We start from the raw sequence: 6,243 nt of genomic DNA, 5'->3' as shown, positions 1-6,243 counted from the left end.
AGCTCCATTTTTGTCTCTGATCAGTTTATCTCTTTGCTCTGTTTTCAGAATATACCTGAGTGCTGATATAGTGATTTTGAAGTCTAGCGACTTCAGGGCCTTTTTCCCTATCAGACGGTTGGGACAGTTTTGGTAGGTTTTTTGCAGATTGCAGCCAGCATCTTTTCTGTCCTTTCCTATTTAGTTAGTTGGGCCCCATCGTTTGCTCAACCTGTCATTCTGTCTGTGTTTGTGTTTTCATCTGCTTTTCACCGACAATACATGTTGGGGGCTGTCTATTGCTTTGGGGTCTGCTCTGGGGCAGTTTAGATTTCCCCTTTCTTTCTTTAGGCTTATTTTGTTCTCCGGCTGTGAACGAGGGGTCTAGGGCACCATAGGAACCCCCCACGGCTACTGTTAGTTGTGGTGAATAGGATCAGGGGTCTGCAATCCGATAGCTACCAACCTCTCCGGTTTTCTGGACTTAGCTTGTATTTTTGTTTTTTCCTCCTTCGGTGACTCATTCATAACAGAATCAAAGTTCTCCCCATCTGAACGTAACTATGATGTGGGGAATCGGGAACTGTTAGCCATGAAATGGGCATTTGAGGAGTGGAGACATTGGTTGAAGGGAGCTAGACATCAAGTCGTGGTCCTTACTGACCACAAGAATTTGATTTACCTGGAGTCGGCCAAATGCTTGAATCCTAGACAGGCTAGGTGGGCCTTGTTTTTCACACGTTTTGATTTTGTGGTCTCTTTTCTTCCAGGCACTAAGAATGTCAAGGCAGACGCCCTCTCTAGGAGTTTCTTTCCTGATTCTCCTGTTGTGACCAAGCCTGCTACCATCTTAGGTGAGGGGGTAGTTCTTTCTGCCATCTCGCCCGATTTGAGACGTGCTCTGGAAGAGTTTCAGGAGGACAAACCTGAGTGTTGTCCCATTGGAAAATTGTATGTTCTTGACCAGTGGAGGAAGAGAGTGATGTCTGAAGTTCATTGCTCTGCATTGGCTGGTCATCCAGGTATTTTTGGTACTAGAGATTTGGTGAGTCGGTCTTTTTGGTGGCCCACCTTGTCTCGTGATGTCTGGAGTTTTGTGCAGTCCTGTGGGACTTGCCCCCGGTCTAAACCTTGTTCTCGCTCTAGTGGGCTGCTGATGCCTTTGCCAGTGCCTAGGAGGCCATGGACCCATATTTCAATGGATTTTATCTCTGATATGCCTGTCTCTCCGAGAATGACTGTTATTTGGGTGATTTGTGATAGATTCTCTAAGATGGTCCATCTTGTACCACTCCCTAAGTTGCCATCTTCCTCAGAGTTGGTGCCCTTGTTTTTGCGACAGGTGGTTCGCTTGCACGGGATTCCTGAGAACATTGTATCTGACAGAGGAGTTCAGTTTATTTCTAGATTTTGGAGGACTTTCTGTTCCAAGCTGGGAATTCAGTTGTCCTTCTCCTCTGCGTTTCACCCTCAGACCAATGGGCAGACGGAGAGAACAAACCAGACTTTGGAGTCGTATTTGAGATGTTTTATTTCTGCTGATCAGGATGATTGGGTTTCATTTTTGCCCTTGGCTGAATTTGCTTTAAATAATAGAGCTAGTTCTGCCATTTTGATGTCACCTTTTTTTTGTAACTTTGGGTTTCATCCTTGATTCTCTTCAGGGCAGGTGGAGTCTTCTGCCTGCCCAGGTGTTGACACTGTGGTGGAGAGAATGCACCAGATCTGGGACCAAGTGGTGGATAGGTTGTCTCTCTCCCAGGAAAAGGCCCAGCGGTTTTCCAACCGTCATAGGACCATTGGTCCCCAGTTTAAGGTGGGTGATATGGTTTGGTTGTCATCAAAGAATATCTCTATGAAGGTGGCTTCTCCAAAGTTTAAACCTAGATTTATTGGACCTTACAAGATTTTGGAGATTCTTAATCCTGTCTCTTTTCGATTGGCTCTTCCTGTTACATTTAAGATCCATAACGTGTTTCATAAGTCTCTGTTAAAGAGGTTTGTTGAGCCAGTAGTTCCTGTGGTGGCACCTCCTGACCCTGTATTGGTGGAAGGTAATGTGGAATATGAGGTTGAGAAGATACTGGATTCTCGCCTGGCTAGATGGAGACTCCAGTATTTGGTTAAATGGAAGGGTTGTGGCCAGGAGGATAATTCTTGGGTCCCTGCATCCGATATTCACGCCGAAAGATTGGTTTGTGCTTTTCATCGGGCCCATCCTGATCGTCCTGGTGGCGTGGATGAGGGTTCGGTGACCCCTCCTCAAGGGGGAGGTACTGTTGTGAGTTCATTTTCCCCTTCACCGTTGATGTCTGATGAGCTCACTCTGCTGGTAAAGAAGGTAGTGAAATTGATTGGGTTGAGAAGAACCTGTCATCCGAACAGGTGGAGCCTGATTGGACACCCGGAATCACTGAGTGGATATAAGGCAGCTGATGCCCTACAGGGGTGCTGGTGATCCTTTCTGCTCTGAGCTCTTGCAACCAGTTAGTCCTGTCTACTGAAAGCTAAGTTTTTGCTATCTTATTTTTCCATGAGATTTTGTATGTTTGCTTCATGTTTTGGGTTCAGCCTGCCCTTGTTGGGATGGGCTGAGCTCCATTTTTGTCTCTGATCAGTTTATCTCTTTGCTCTGTTTTCAGAATATACCTGAGTGCTGATATAGTGATTTTGAAGTCTAGCGACCTCAGGGCCTTTTTCCCTATCAGACGGTTGGGACATTTTTGGTAGGGTTTTTTGTGCATTGCAGCCAGCATCTTTTCTGTCCTTTCCTATTTAGTTAGTTGGGCCCCATCGTTTGCTCAACCTGTCTTTCTGTCTGTGTTTGTGTTTTCATCTGCTTTTCACCGACAATACATGTTGGGGGCTGTCTATTGCTTTGGGGTCTGCTCTGGGGCAGTTTAGATTTCCCCTTTCTTTCTTTAGGCTTATTTAGTTCTCCGGCTGTGAACTAGGGGTCTAGAGCACCGTAGGAACACCCCACGGCTACTGTTAGTTGTGGTGAATAGGATCAGGGGTCTGCAATCCGATAGCTACCAACCTCTATGGTTTTCTGGACTTACCTTGTATTTTTGTTTTTTCCTCCTTCGGTGACTCATTAATAACAGGAAACAGTTTGGTGTAGGCGTTCGACCCTCCTCCTCCAGAAGTGAAAGCTCGTCCACAGAGCGCAGTCGCAAGAGCACTCCATCCGCAGCTGCCAGTGTTGCACATGAGGTGTCCCGCTATCGAACAGCTAGTGGTAAGCGTCAGCAGGCTGTGTTGAAGATGATGAGTTTGGGAGACAACAGACACACCGCTGAGGTACTGGCCGACTACTTGCAGCGACAAACTGAGTCATGGCTGGGCAGTCTACATCTTGAGGCAGGCAAGGTAGTTAGTGATAACGGCCGGAATTTTGTGGCAGCTATAGCCCTTTCAAAACTCCGACACATACCTTGCCTGGCTCACACCTTGAACCTGGTGGTGCAGTGCTTCCTCAATAATTATCCGGAGTTAACAGGTCTGCTCCAGAAGGTCCGAAGACTGTGCTCGCACATCCGCCGGTTGCCCGTACACTCCAGTTGTATGCAGAAGCTTCAGCGATTGCTCCAACTTCCAAGGACCGCCTAATTATCGACGTTGCAACAAGGTGGAACTCCACCCTGCACATGGTTGAGAGGCTGTGTGAACAGAGGCAGGCTGTAATGCATTTGTGGGAGGATACACAGCCAGGCACTTTGAGGGCAGACATGGAGTTGTCGGGTGTGCAGTGGTCGAAGCTGAAAGACCTCTGTAAAGTCCTTCAGTGTATTGAGGAATGCACACGACTGGTAAGTGCAGACGATGCCATCATAAGCATGAGCATCCCACTTATGCGTCTACTCATGCAAACTTTGACGCACATTAAGGAGCAGGCGTCTGCAGCCAAGGAGAATGAGGTAGAGGAGGAGAGAAGCCTAGATGACAGTCAGCCATTGTTTGCTCCGGGACCTCTCCTGGACGAGGTGGAGGAAGAAGAAGAAGAGGAGGAGGAGGATGATTATGGGGATGATTATTTAGGGGAGGAGAATGCTTTTCGTGGGGCAAGAGAAAATGTTGGCATGGCAAGGTCTGGTACAGGGTTTGTGCGTGACTGGAGGGATGTGGATTTGCCAAAAAGTGTTCCTCCATCCAGCACTCGCAGTGCATCATTGACACCTGGAACATTGGCCCACATGTCAGATTATGCCTTGCAGATCCTAAAAAGGGACCCCTGCATTACCAAAATGATGAACGATGACGACTACTGGATGGCCAGCATCCTGGATCCACGCTATAAAGGCAAATTCCAAAACATCATGCCACAGGAGAACCTTGACCTAATATTGGCTAACAAACAAGCAACTCTGGTAAATCATTTGTTTGAGGCATTCCCAGCACACAGCAGTCGTGATGGTTCTCCAACGAGCCGAAGGGGGCAACATGGAAGAGATGTTGGAGACAGGGGTTTCATGACCATGTTGTGGACTGATTTTTCAAGTCCCGCTCACACGACTGGCAATACTGCATCGATTGAAAATGACAGGAGACAGCAGTTGTCAACTATGGTTACAAACTGCTTCTCGTCCCATATCGATGTTCTCCCTCACAGGTCATTCCCCTTTGACTATTGGGCCTCTAAACTGGACGCCTAGCCTGAATTGGCACAATATGCCTTACAGGAATTCGCTTGCCCTGCTGCTAGTGTGCTATCGGAAAGAGTCTTCAGTGCTGCTGGCTCAATCATGACAGAAAAAAGGACCCATCTGTCGACCCAAAATGTTGATGATCTAACCTTCATTAAAATGAACCATGCATGGGTTTCAAAGGATTTTGTCCCACCTTCCCCTGATGACACATAGGTTGCCAGAAAAATGGCTCGCTTTTTTTCCTCCTCTTCCTCGGACTTCTCCAATTCCTCCATTTGCAGCTGCTGAATGTCCAACATCGACATATGCCATTTTTTAAACCTCCCTAACTGGGCTGCCCCCCCCATGGCCGGGGTCACCACCTAGCGCACGCAACCGTGCGAGTGCCATTGCCCTGGACAGGTGGGTGGGCCGACTCTTGGGTGCCGGCACTGGCACAGGGTCCCTCATAGTGCAATCAAGTGTCTCTGACGGTGGGGGTGCACACCTGCCGTCAGACACACTGGCGTACTATGAGGGGCCCAGTGCCAGTACCGACGCCCACGAGTGGGCCCCCCTTGCTTGGGCAGGGCCCCAGCATTTGCAATATTTACCTCTCCCTGCTCCTCCGCTGTGTAGTCTGGGCTGTCAAATCCTTCCCTGGGACTGCCACTACAAATTTGGTGAACTGATAGATGATGGTTAAGATGTAGCTATGCCCTGTCCTGCTGGCCGGGCTCTAGCTTCAGATGATCAATGGCTTCCATTTCTTATTGACGTCGACTCACAATGAGATGCAGTGGCATTTTATCATCAGCTTTCACAGTTTTCCTACTCACAGATGTGTGACATTCCTGCCCACATTTTTAAATGTGTCCTCTCATGCCAATCCAATAGAATTGCCTACGGCCTGTGGCTTCTGTCTTTTGCACTCCAAAATTACCTGACAGATCATGATAGGCAGTGAGGACCACGTCTACATCTCTCCCTGTGATCAAAATTTGATGGAGATGAGTAACGGTGATGGGATCAACGGTACTGCGAAACAGCTACCCTTTCTTCACAAAGAACTGTTTTCGCTGTCTCCACACACAAAGTAATTGAGGGTCAGCATCACCTCTGAGAATTCTCACGGGATATTTTCCCCTGATTAGTAATTCCTAAATTTCTGCAATCACTCGACTTTATGTCTGTACTTTTATCCATCTCGTTTCCTCTTGCGGAGAGTCTGGACTGTCTTACTGAGACAGAAATATATATGAAGATTTAAAAATACCCCAACAGTGTATACTGGTGTACGCTTCAAAAACATTTCCTTTTTTCAACTTTTTAGATTGTTGTCTAATCCATACTGAGGCTGTGAGTGTCTTTGTCGGACTCCGGAAATAAACACGGAGATTTTAAATGTTTAAACTATGCTATATATACCTGTTATCCGGTGATACTGTACCCTTTCTCAACTTTCTGCAATCTTGTCGAATCCATACTGTGCCTGAGACTGTCTGAGTCTGCCTCCTGATTATAGATGAGTGGTGTTTGAGTGGAACTGTTGGCCAAGTTCAAATTCTAGCTGTTTTGGGCTGTGTTAGATCCGTTCGTATTACTACAACACTTTGATTAAAATTTGGCTGTTTGA

The sequence above is a fragment of the Dendrobates tinctorius genome, unplaced genomic scaffold (genome assembly GCF_039654945.1).
Source record: "Dendrobates tinctorius isolate UK_male_01 unplaced genomic scaffold, ASM3965494v1 ptg000103l, whole genome shotgun sequence".
Classification (NCBI taxonomy): Eukaryota; Metazoa; Chordata; class Amphibia; order Anura; family Dendrobatidae; genus Dendrobates; species Dendrobates tinctorius.
Note: the sequence above shows the minus strand (reverse complement) of the source record.